Genomic DNA, 13,228 nt, shown 5'->3' with positions numbered 1-13,228 from the left:
TCCTGGCTCGAACGCGCACCCGGGCGACGCATCTGCTCCCGGCCCCGGACACGCCCCTGAACGACCAGGACCCTCCTCGGGAGGGAATATACAGTAGAGAAGAGCTGAGTTCTTCTTACGTGGGAAGGAGACAACTGAGTTTTCCTTTACGCTGAGTAAAGCCTCTGGAGCCTGGCCCGCTGTCACAGGGACGCGAGGGGATGGCTCCAGCAGGCAGGAGGCGGGAGGAACCTGAGGGTGATTTATTGGCTCCCACACCGCGGTGTAGAGAGGGTGAGTTGTGAGGTGTGAGAGATGCACAGTCTTAGCTTGTACAGAACCGTGTCCACAGAGGCGGGGCAGAGATGGCAGCAGCGTCCTTACGAACAGATCATCCTTAAAGCGGATGCCTCGGAGACTAAGCCTGTTTATCGTGCAACTTCTTGTGGGTTTGACTCCTCTTGGTTTCCCACTCCGGAGTCAGCTCTTGCCAGGTTACGCTGTAATAACAAACAGCCCCAAATCTCAGTGGCTTACTGACTACACCAGCAGAGGTGGTTCTTGCTCGCGTTCGATGCTGGCTGCGGGTCAGGCGCAGCTGCCGTCTCCGTGGTCTTTTTCGCCGGAGGAACAGGCCTAGCTGGCACCTGCCATTCTGGCGGCTGAGCGGTGGCAGAACCACAGGGTGGCTCTGAAGGCTTGCGGTCTGACGTCTGATCTTCCACTCCAATTATTTTGGTCAAAATGGGTCACGCGGTCCAGCTTGGCATCAGTGGAGTAGAGAATATCATCCTCCCACAAGTGGGGGCATTGCAGCCACAGGGCAAACATTGAGGACAGATGGGAAATGCAGTAAATAAGTGGGAAGGGGAATGTGGTCGACCATAAATGAGGAGGCAGAACTAAGACCTTACGGAAATCAAGCGGAAAAATGAGGGGTGAGAATCAAGGTAGACTGCCTGTATTTTCTGGGTAGAGGTGCCCTTTGCATTGCCCAGGGAGAGACAGCCTCGTGGGAACCACGAGGAAGCACCAGCTTGACTGAGAAGCTCTGTGTGGGCGAGCAGCATCTGTTGGTGGGGAATTTGTCAGATGCAAACTGATAAACAAGGACACTCGGTTGTGGAACAGCTGGCCGTCCAAATGTCAGAGTGCAAAGCTGTAAAACATTACATTCCTCAGTGTCTGTATGTGCTCTCGAGGAAACAGACGCCGGGAGTTTTCGGGGTCATGGCCGGCAAAAGCCCAGGGAGGGTTCTTGCTAACTAGGTTCAAAGCTCGCATTTAGATGTCTTCCGAACATACAGCCCTGTCCTGGCCAGCGGAGGCTCAGGCGAACGCGGGCTTTGGGTCAATCGTCTTGTTAGAGCGCAGGGGGTGAGCACGTGCTCCGACGGTAGATTGTCTGGGTCTAGGCTCAGATTTTCCCACTTGTTCCCTGTGTAAACTTGGTAAGCTAACCGGCTGCTCTAAACCTAGCATCCTCGCTTGTAAAATAGGAAAGCAATGCTCTCTAATAGCTGTCGTGATGATTAAAGGACAAAATGTCAGTTGTGGTTTAGCCTGTTGGCCCCGATGCGTGTTAGGAGCTCAGGGCTGCTTTCTCTCTTGTTATGGGACCTCTGGACCCTCAGCAGGGAGGGAAGGACAGCATGGGGCCCCGGGTGGGAACTTGGAGGTTCTGCTTTAGGCCTGCGCCTGGCGTTGGGGCGTTGGTTTCAGACCTTGTGTGTTAACAGTATAAGAAGAGTGACTTTGTCCCCAGCCTCTGTTACATCCATTTAGGATCCTCAAGCTCTAACCAGCTTTGTCATGCTTTGGGGAACCTTTCCTTAAAAACTCCTTTGCGTTCTAAATTATTTATATACTGAGAAAGGACACTGTCTGGGTGTTTCCCTCTGACCTTTCTTATAACACTAGCACCTGCGGCCTCGCCCCGCCAGCCTGGCTCCCGTGGTACCCTTTTTGTGGAACTGTTTTATTTTGAGCTGTGGCTATGAAAAAACAGGGGGAGGAAAGGAACAGAAAAAGCCCAGCTAAGTGTTTCTCACAGTCTCATTTTTCTTGAAGATTTCCTTCAATAGTCAGAACCACAGGAAGAAACTTTCTGGGACAGAGAATGAGACTAAATCAAATTCAACAGCGTGATGTTCTGAAATGTGAAATAAAGGAAGGTGCTACCTTCATTCATTGATGACAAATTTTAGACCTCAAGGCCAAGGAACCAGCAACAAATTTTTACCTAAACAGTCTATTATTTGTGATGTTTCTGACTCCTATCGTAAAAGGTTCCCAAAAAGGAAAAGAAAAACATGAGATCACTCACACACACTCCCACACTCATATACACTCCTATATGGACATTAGAAAAGACTGTTTACTTACACTGTTTTTAAAAATTATTCATCTTAAAAACACAAGCAAGCTACTGTAGACTTCTGAGGTTTCATTCCGTAACTGAGCTGTTTTCCTTCAGAGAAGCATTTCTGCATTACAAATAATAGATGAATATTTCATTAATCGCCCATGTAGTGGGTATTCTGTAAGCATTGAGTCTTGATTAATAGTTTTTGTAGCTAATAGAAATGCAAGTAACTAATGCTCAAACCGACTGGAAAGAGTCTATCTCTCAAGCCAACCACCTGGTGGTACTAAGACCGTCTTCGTTACCTACTGCATGGCCTTAGACAAGTTCACGTGAGGTTTTGAGATGTGCCCATGAGCAACTAGGAGAGGGCCTGGCACATCGCACCCATTGTGCTCATCCTCCGCCTTCTCCCTAGAGAGAGTTCCTCTGAGAGAGATGGGCTGTGGGAGCCCGTGTGCATTCTATAGGAGGCTGGCCTGCCTGCAAAGAAAAGCTTGTGCTTTGAAAAAGTCCCATAATAATAACTATCCCTTATATAGAAGTGTTTACAAGTCAATTTTAAAAAAAAAGTCAGCTCATTCAAACAGGAATAAGCTTCCTCTTTCCTCCAAAGAAAATGGAGAAAAGTGGGCCTCCTACACAGCTCAGTTCTGGGCTCCTTGCTCACGCCACACTTCCTCTTTCTGAGGGCTCCTGACCCTTCTGCCCACCACCACCCATCCATCTTTCCAAGTCTCTCCCCGGACCCACTGCCTCATGGAATGCTCCTGCTGTCTTTAGGCATTTAAAATGGAAGGACAAACCAAAACCTAATTAAAATGTTGTGGCACGTTGTATTTTCCAAAAGTGGCCATGGCATTCTTTCCAGCCCAGAGACTCTTCCAGAACTTTGTCCTACTCCATCGAAATATGGAGATGCCTCCTCCCCGTGACCGTGGGTGGGATTGCTGAGCCCTGCCAGGTAGAATGCAGCAGAGGGATGCTGTGGGGCTTCTGAGATCATACAGCCTCCGCTGGCTTTCTTTCTGTCCCTCTTTGGGTGGTCCCTGTGAGGAAACCAGCCAGCAGGCTGTGAGGAAGCGCAAACTCGCCAGTACAAAGAGACACATGGAAAGGCCTTCCTGGAAAGGAAGTGAGAGTCCCAAGCAACCACCTTCAGATGACCCAGCACCCAGCCTGGACTCTTCCAGCTGAGGCCCCGACATCACGAGCAGTTAACTCATCCTGCTGTAGCTTGTCTGAACTGATGACCCACAAAATTGCTGAGTATAATAAATGGTTGTGCATGCCACTAAGTTTTGGGTAATTTGTCCCCCAGCCTTAGTATCGGGAACAAATGCTTGTCAGTGGAGGGAACTAACAAGGGGACAAGGATGGTAGCCAGAATTCTCAAAGATTTTGTAGATTTAACTTTAGAACAGTATAAATGTTTTACATAATTCTGAAACACAAGCTAATTCTTAAAAAGACAACCCCTAGTAATTGAAAGCAAAGTGGCAGAAATGTATGTAATGAGGTGTTGAGTAGGTTGCTTAAACACACAGAGAAGAATTATTTCAAGTAACTTTAAAAAAACAGCAATTTGACTGTGGTTCCTAGGGAGACGTATGCTAAGGCTTAAAATGTCTTTTGTTTCCATTTTGTTAGTAAGTACAGAGTATTGTTACCGTGAAACTAAATAAATAAAATAAACAAAGCAAATAAGGAGTGATATTAACACCACTAGGTATGTTTTAAGCATAAGAGAAAGAAAATGCAAAAATAAAAACTAAAGAAATTTAAAAATGTATTACAAATTAAGTAAAAGTTCTGTCTTGCTAATTTTGGTATGAACTCATGAGATGTGTTCTGTAAAGGGAAAAAAGAAAAAACAAAAACAGCTGCCGGGAGCCAAGGCAGCATTTGATCCGCTGTTTGACAGGGTCCAGCCAATTGAGAAGAGCCAAGGGGTGCAGGGCGCCCCTCCACAAGAAAATGAAAAGCCGGCCTTCCCCCAAGCTACGCTGAACTTTAAAAACTTGTTTTTCTTCTCTTTGTCTTATACCCTATTTTCCTACTCATGCTGTAATTTTTCCAGATGGCCGCTTTAGAGAAAAGGGCATGCTCCCCCAGCGGAGTTGGTACTGAGAAAAATATGTGACCACCTGCACGTAACCTTCAGGATATCGCAAGGGGCAAGTTCCCCCTGACGCACATAGATAATGGGAGAACTTTTGTCCCTAATGAGGGGTTCGTACTGAAGAGAGTATTTAGATCAAAGCAGCTGCCTCCTTCTGGTTGACGTTTTGCTCTTCCCCCAGTTTACCTGATAAGAATAGATATACCTCTTCCTCTGTAGTTAATTAGAATATTCCTCCATATGTTAGTTATTGAAAAATATGTTATTCCCCTGCATGTGTTTGGCAAAACATTATAGAAGTCTTTTCTTATTGCTGAAGTCGCTTTTGTGCAGGAAAAGATAGTTAACCTCTGCCCCCCTAAAAGTTAACTCTGTTCCCTGTAAGATTATACTTATCAATGATTGGTTTTTGGTTTACTCTGCAAGAACATCTGTACTGCTATATTTATCCCCTGCTAAAAAAGATATAAAAACGCTGTAAAAACCAGTAAAGACAGACTTGCTTTGTACTTCCTTATCTCTCTGAGAATATTTGTAGAGCTATTTCTGTACTAATCCTGAAAAATATGAAAATGACACTTGTGCACAGTAAAGACAGACTTGATTGCACCGACTCAAGTCTCACGTCCCCTCCTTCACCGCGCCGACTCCGTCTCTCCCTCAGGAACCTGGACTCTGCTGGAGCTAGACTCCGGCAAACAGCCAAACAAGAAACCTTATTACCCAGCTCTGTCCACTGAAAAGTCCTAGTAGCATTGACCAGCCCAGGACCAAGAAGCACCGGGACTGTGGTCTCTAAATGCACATGTTCCCTGAAAGAAACCAGGGCTCCCTGGAGAAATGGCTGCTTCCAGGTCTGGAGAAGGAAACATTCAACACGAGCCAGGGATCCATTGTCACATCTGGGAGCAAGGACGCTGTCAAACACTGCTGGGGCTGTGCCAAATGCATTCAGAAGCTGACTTGAGGGGCTCCCATTGGCAAAATGGAATAATTTTTGAGCATCAAAAGAATAGTAACTGCAATGGGTTGAAACTCATCAAATATGTTAAAATCCATGAATGTTTAATGACAACCCCCAGAAAAAAATCCTCAATGGTCACCTTTAGGGACTGCCAGGGAACCAATTCCTTATTCTGAAAACTTGTGAATAAAGAATAAGAATCATTTCTTTATTCTTCCCTTCCTCTATGAAGGACACCTCGAGTTAATCGAATAATTGATGAGGAAGATTCTTCTTTATAGAATTCCAGCTAAAACATGAAGAAGGAATAATAATATTACCATGTTACTATTTTGCCACCCAAAGTAAAATAATGAATCTGGGTGATGATCATCAACAGAAGCTGAACCATTAGAGAAAGAGCCGAGAGGGAAATTTACAATGGGCAGATCAGTCTAACGAGACCTGGAGCCACGATCAGCATTGACATCATAGAGAGACAACTAGACATGATGTCCTCCCGACTGGAGGCAACAGGAAACACAGCATCACCTGTGGACCAGGTATGCCATGATCTTATACTTGTGGGTGCTATGCTTTTGTTTGGTGCTATAGCTTCAGGTTTTCTTTATAAAATTTCCCTTTTATCATTAAAAAATGTCCCTTTTTGTTTTATGACATAGTTGCCTCAAATTCTGCATCTGTTAATATATATATTGCTATTCCTGCCTTATTTTGTTAACAGGAACCCTAGTTCCTTTAAGAGGAAATTTGTATTTCAGGACTGTTGTCCATGTGCTTATTGCTACTGGGTTAGTGTTTCTAGGCCTTTTCAGTGGACAGAGACAGGAAATAAGTTGTGTTCATCCATTTGTTTGGTTTTTGTTTGATTTGAAGGAAACACATCATGAGTTCATACTGGCATTTATGAATTAAATTTAGGATGAAAGGGGCTTTCTTATTTTGCTCTTTTGTTTTCCTATTTTGATGTGTCTCTGCCTCCCCTTTTGATCTCTTTCAAGCATTTATTTGGCCACAGATTAAAGAGGGGACTCTATTTAGTCTAAATGCTATCCTGCTCCTTCTTCAAAATATAGCTCGTCATTAAAGTAATTTTCCCCATCCCTGGGGCTGATTTTGGCCTGGGAAGCTGATAAAACCACAAAAGAGTTTACCTAGACCTGGTTAAAATAACTACTCATAACTTGTCTTAACTAGCTTAAGGTAAACAAGATTTTATCATAATTTGGCTTTCCTCGTTGTCCGAAGAAGTCTGTGTTGTGGGGGAGTCATGTGTCTCATCGTTAATAGTAACCCTCTGTATATGTCTGTTAATACAACATCAAACGCAGCAGAGGGATAAAAGAGTTAAAAGTAGGTCCTGGAGAAGAGAGTGAAGGCTGCCTCCTGCTAGACCAGCAGGACTAGAGCCTAGGAGCGCCCCGAGTGTGAAGGCAGCCATCTGGGCTCAGGATACCAGAAATCCAATAAAGTCCCATTTGTCTATTTTTTCTTTTGTTTCCCATGCCTAGGTAGACACAGTATTCGAAAAGACGCTGCTAAGAATGATGTCAAAGAATGTACTGCCTATATTTTCTTCTAGGAGTTTTATGGTTTCAGATCTTACATTCACGTCTTTAATCCATTTTGAGTTAATTTCATGTATGGTGTAAGATAATGGTCTACTTTCATTCTTTTGCATGTGGCTGTCCAGTTTTCCCAACACCATTTATTGAAGAGACTTTCCCTTCTTGACTTCTTTGTCAAAGATTAGCTGTCCATAGATGTGTGGTTTTATTTCTTCTGCAAGGCAAAGGAAACCATGAAGAAAATGAAAACATGACCCACCAACTGGGAGAAAATATTTGCAAACAATATATCTGACAAGGGGTTAACTTTCAAAATATATGAAGAACTCAAACATCTCAACAACAATAAAACAAACAACCTGATCAAAAAATGGGCAGAGGATATGAACAGACATTTTTCCAAAGAAGATATACAGATGGTCAACAGGCACATGAAAAGGTGTTCAACACCACTTATTATTAGGGAAAGGCATTTCAAATCTACAATCGAGATATTACCTTACACCTGTCAGAATGGCTATAATTAACAAGATAAGAAATAACAAATGTTGGAGAGGATGTGGAGAAAAGGGAACCCTTATACACTGCTGGTGGGATTGCAAACTGGTGCAGCCACTATGGAAAACAGTATGGAGATTTCCCAAAAAATTGAAAATAGAAATACCATAGGATCCAGCTATCCCACTACTGGATATTTATCCAAATAGCTTGAAATCAACAATTCAAAGAGATTTATGCATCCTTTTGTTCATTGCAGCATTATTCACAATAGCCAAGACGTGGAAGCAACCCAACTGCCCATCAACAGATGAATGGATATATATATATATATATATACACACACACATAATGGAATACTTCTCAGCCATAAAAAAGACAAAGCTGTGCCATTTGCAACAACATGGATGGACCTTGAAGGTATTATGTTGAGCAAAATAAGCCAGGCAGAGAAAGACAAACACCATATGATTTCACTCATATGAGGAAGATAAGCTAACACATGGACAAAGAGAACAGATTAGTGGTCACCAGAGGGGAAAGGGGTGGGGGGAAGGCAAAAGGGGTAAAGGGGCACATGTGTAGGATGATGGATAAAAACTAGACTATTGGTGGTGACCACGATGCAGTATGCACAGAAACTGATATATAATAATGTACACCTGAAATTTGCACAATGTTATAAGCCAATATGACCTCAATAGAATAATTTTTTAAAAAAAGGAATACCAGAAATCGTGCTTTTTCCTCCTCAGTCTTTATCTGTTCCTACTGACATGCTAGCATTTCGTTTTAGCATCTCTGCCAGCAGCTGCTGCTCCTCCTGTGTGTCAGATCCTACCCATGGAAAATGTACAGCCTGGGGACCATAGTTAATAATACAGCATTGTGTATTTGAAAGTTGCTAAGAGAGCAGATCTTAAAAGTTCTTATCATAAGAAAAAAATTATAACTATGTATGGTGATGGATGTTAACTAGATGTATTGTGGTGATCACTTCCAAATGTGTACAAATATCAAATCACTATGTTGTACGCCTGAAACTAATATTATGTTACATGGCAATTAATCATATCTCAATTTAAAAAAACAAATCCTATTTATTTGTCAAAACACAACTCAGGTCTCAGCTTTTTCTGGAAACTTGACTGCCTTCATCTAATCCCCCCAGTTCCTTATCTAAACTCTAATTTCTCTTGTAGCCTAAAGCCATTGAAAACGTACTCTTATATATTGATTTTATGACTCTAACATAAAATTATAAACTCCTCAGGACAGAGCTGTGTCTTATAATTCTGGCATGCCACCCCTGTGCTGTGACTAGGGTACAAATTTGACAGATACCTGCTAATTTCTTGTTTTAGCACCTCTTCTTTCACTCAACCAAAAGCAATTTGTCCACAGATATCCCCCTATATATGCTAAAAATTAAAAAATCCCAACTTACATTTACATAGCAATTTCTGGATTAGAAAGTGTTTTATTTTAATTTTCTTATTTAGGCTTCTAACAACCCTGTAGGTAGACAAAACAGGTGTTTATGCCCATTTCCCAGAGGAGAGTGAGGCCTTGAGAAGTTTAGCGAGTGTTGAAGGAGCCAGCTCATTGGTGGGTGAGCCCGGTGTCCTGAATCCTCATAGACTTTACTTCCTCCTAGATCCTAGTGGTTCTAAAAAATACTTAAGAAATGTTACCCAAAACTTGGAAATAATGCCAAAAGATAATTACGGGTCCTTTCACTGTCATCCCAGAACATCATTTCTCAGGTACACCTAAGGGTGGCTTTATTCTTTATGACAGCAGTTCTCAGACTTTTTGGTCTTGGGATCCCTTATACCCTTAAAATTATTGAGGACTCCAGGGGGCCTGCCCCCAGGCCGAGTGGATAAGTTTACGTGTTCTGCTTCGTGGCCCAGGGTTTTGCTGGTTCGGATCCTGGGCACGGACAAGGCACCGCTCATCGAGCCGTGCTGAGGTGGTGTCACACATGCCACAACTAGAAGGACCTACAACTAGAATATGCAACTATATACTGGGGGTTTTTGGGGAGAGAAAAAAGTTATTGAAGACTACCAAGAACTTTTGTTTAAATATGGTGTATTTAACAATATTTACCTTATTTGAAATTAAAACTGAGACACTTAAAATAATTTAAAAGTAATGATAAACCCGTTATGTATTAACATAAGTAACCTATTTTCAATAAATATTACTATGTTTTCCAAAACAAAAACAATTTAGTGAGAAGAGTGGCATTGTTTTCACATCTTTGCAAATCTCCTTTCTCCAGCTTGAGGGGTCCATATATGGAAATATTAAGTAAAGATTTATCGTTATGAGATATGAATCCATACATGTCATACTGAATTGTATGCAAACCTAAAAGTGAGTAGTGTGTGGCCTGAAAAGAGGTCGAACTTCTAGACCCAGCTTTGCCTCTGACTATGTTCTGGAGCAGGTCACTTAGTCCAGGAGCCTGATCCCCGTGGTGGCAGCCCGCCCTGTGGCTTTCCCAGATCTGTGGGTTGGAATGCACAAAATCATGCGTGGAAAAGCGCTAGGTAAATGCAAGTTGTAAGTAAAAGACTGTCTCAGTCATAGGCACCACTGTTTTCCTAAGGCAAAATCTGCTAAGCTGGACATACCCAAGCCCCCTCCCTAACTCCTGCTCTGAACTAGTCACATGCATCCTGTCGATTTCAGCTAAGAAATGTCCCTGGGTTCTGTACTCTCCTCTCCAGGCTCAGGACCAACGTCTGAGGGTTCTTGTTACTTTTGCTGCTTACGAAACCACCCCACACTTTGCAGCATAAACCAACAATGATTTTATTTTGCCCACACAATCGGGTGAAAAAGGCAAGTTGGGAGGGAGGGTTGTCCTTGCTTCATGGTATTTGGGGCCTCTGCTGGGAAGACTCATTCTGTTTCGATCTGTTCCCACGGCTGGATCCTGGGAGAGCTGAGGCTGGAGGATGCACTTCCGAGCTGTGCACCTGGACTGGGATGGCTGAAGAATGGCTCAGCTAGGCTGGGACATCCACCAGAGCCCCTATAGGTGGCCTCTACTCACCGTTGGGCTCCTCCCAGTGTGACAGCCCCTTCCAAGGGGAATTCTTCTGGGAAGGGCCTCCAGGGAATAGGGGCTCAAGGAGAACTAGATAGAAGCTGCAAGCTTTTCCAGCCAACCACAGACGTCACACAGCATCACTGCGCCTTGTTCCTTTGGCTGAAGTGGTCCCCATGGGCCCAGGCTCAAGAGAAGGAGACGTAGATCCCATGTGTGAACAGCAGCAGTATCAAAGAATTGAGGGGGCCTTACTTTAAAACTGCCACACTGAGTTAAAGCTTCCATCAATACTTGCTTAGATTACTGATCGAGCCTCTTAATTGGTCCTTGTGCTCTGGTCCGTTCCTCTCCCAATTCATCCACATTCCTGTGTTAGCCATGTCTTTTTATCTTCTTTTTTTGAGGCTTTGATGTCTGGGGCATTGGTGACCTGGAGGGACTGCCCCTCCCAGGGTAGCCAAATTCTAGAGATAGACAGCTCACCTTCTAGCATGCCTTTCATTTGCAAACCAACCAATCCAGAGCCAGAACCATGACCACCTCCTCCGTGGGGCTCTCACGCTCAGGACCACTGTCCTCCTGCCCTATTCACCCCTGGGCCAGGTACCAGACAACCAGGGACAGCCAGTGTGTCCCAGAGCCCACTGAGATTATTCAAACTAGCCGGTCTTGAGGCTGCTCACCCTGCCTCGCCTGTTCCTTCCCATGGAAACCACAGGAAAGGCTCTTTCCCATGTTTGTTCAGCTCTCTCCGCTTCCTGACCGACCCCATGCTTCCCTGCGTGGCACAAATGGCATGGCATGGTGCCGCCTGCCCCCTGCTTCTAGCCCTCAGTGAGGATAAACTTCTTCCTTCGTGACCCTCCTTTTCGTGTCTCCGTGACTTACTGTACGTGATTAAAACAAATCCTGAGCATCCTTAAACCAACTCCCACCAGAGTTGGGAGTATGTTTCTCAATGTAACCCTATGACTTCCCTTCCTACCGCCATCAGTTTCCCGTCAACTGCTGAGTAAATTCTAGATTTCTTGGTCTGGCGATTCCTTCATGATGACCACCTGTTCAACCTAGTTCCCCCCCCATGCCCTGTATGAATTCTGGTCCCAGCCATGCTGAGTTATCGTTCCAGTGCCCTGAACACAGGATGATCTTTGGGAACCCTCCATCCCCTCCACCTTGACCATGCTTCCTCACGAAGTCCACCCAAAAACCCTCCCCATCCTTTAAGATCCAGCTCAAAGGCTGTCACTCTGTGAAGCCTTCCATTGTCCCACAACTCAGCCATTTCTTCTGCGTCCACAAAGCAGTGAATTCATAGTTCTATTATAACATTTACCATGTGGCTACAATTATTTATTTCTTCTAAATGCTTTCAAGTGTTTGTCTCTTAATAGATCACAGACCATTTTAGGAAAGAGACCATCTTTTTTTTTTCTTATTTATTTCCCCAAAATGGATGCCTGACATAGAGCAGGAAATAAATTCGTTGAGTGAAGAGATAAGCGAAATGACTTCACTGTCATAACGTTTAGAAAAGATTTTTTTTCAATCAGCACACACACACAGACACCCATGGTGTGTGTATATGTATGTGTGTGTGTGTGTATCTCACAGGCAATGGTTTCGCAACACAAACCAGACGACAAATAGAAAATTTTTCATTCGTCACCATTTTTACAGCTTTCCTTCCTGTTTCTATTGCGGTTTGCTTACACATTTGAGCAGCACTGAAGACAGTTGCCTAGACCAACAAACAGAACAGGAAAATTGAGTTCTCCACACCTTACGATTTGTATCAATTTTATGTATTTTAAGTCATTCACAGCTGAATTTCTCCGCTTATAATTAGGGTTTTAAAGCTTATATAAGGCTGCTCTTTCAAAGAGAATCACTTCTGAGATTAAGGAGCAGATATGGACAGAGGCATTCAGATGCTGTCAAACACATTATTGTGTTTGTGTGTGTGTGAGTGTGTATACGCTTCTCGTGAAGATTCACATAACTTCCAAACTGAACTATATAATTGTAGTTTCTTGAAATTTAACAAAAAAAAAAGATGAAAACACAGAAGGATATGTCCTGTTTAGCGGCTAATCTCTATAGTTAATTTCATTAGAAAAAATTAAAAATATTCTAAGGCAAGATTGTACTTGCTCATTAGTCAGTTACGAAAGAACCTTCTAAGGAAATGATTGACCCTTTTCACCCTCAATTGAGTGCTCAACAATTTGGTCAATTGCATTTTTAGGACTCTTGGCCGCTAGTATTACATAACTTATGACTCCGTACAATGTGTTCAGAATATGAGGCTGACTCAGTATACACTACTTTACATGATATTCTCATTTTAAATAAAAGGAAGTTCCTGGACACACGTAACTGGAAACATAACATATTTTCAGCATTGCTGCATTTCTCTTAGTTTCAGTTTCTTCTAGTGCAAAATTCAAGCCATTATCCTTTTGCAGAGAGGTAAGAAGCAATTCTGGCAAACAGCTAGACTCTAGATGTGCGTGACTTATAGTGGGGTTGGCCGAATGTAAGTGACGTGTTGGAGGTGCTGTTCTTATGAATGCTTGTTTCATCTTAAATAGCTGATGTGAACATGTATGGTACCCATGATATATGTGTATAGAAGAAAAGGCCGTAGAAATACTCTGAAAAA

Source organism: Equus asinus, chromosome 1, assembly GCF_041296235.1.
Source record: "Equus asinus isolate D_3611 breed Donkey chromosome 1, EquAss-T2T_v2, whole genome shotgun sequence".
Taxonomy (NCBI): domain Eukaryota; kingdom Metazoa; phylum Chordata; class Mammalia; order Perissodactyla; family Equidae; genus Equus; species Equus asinus.
Note: the sequence above shows the minus strand (reverse complement) of the source record.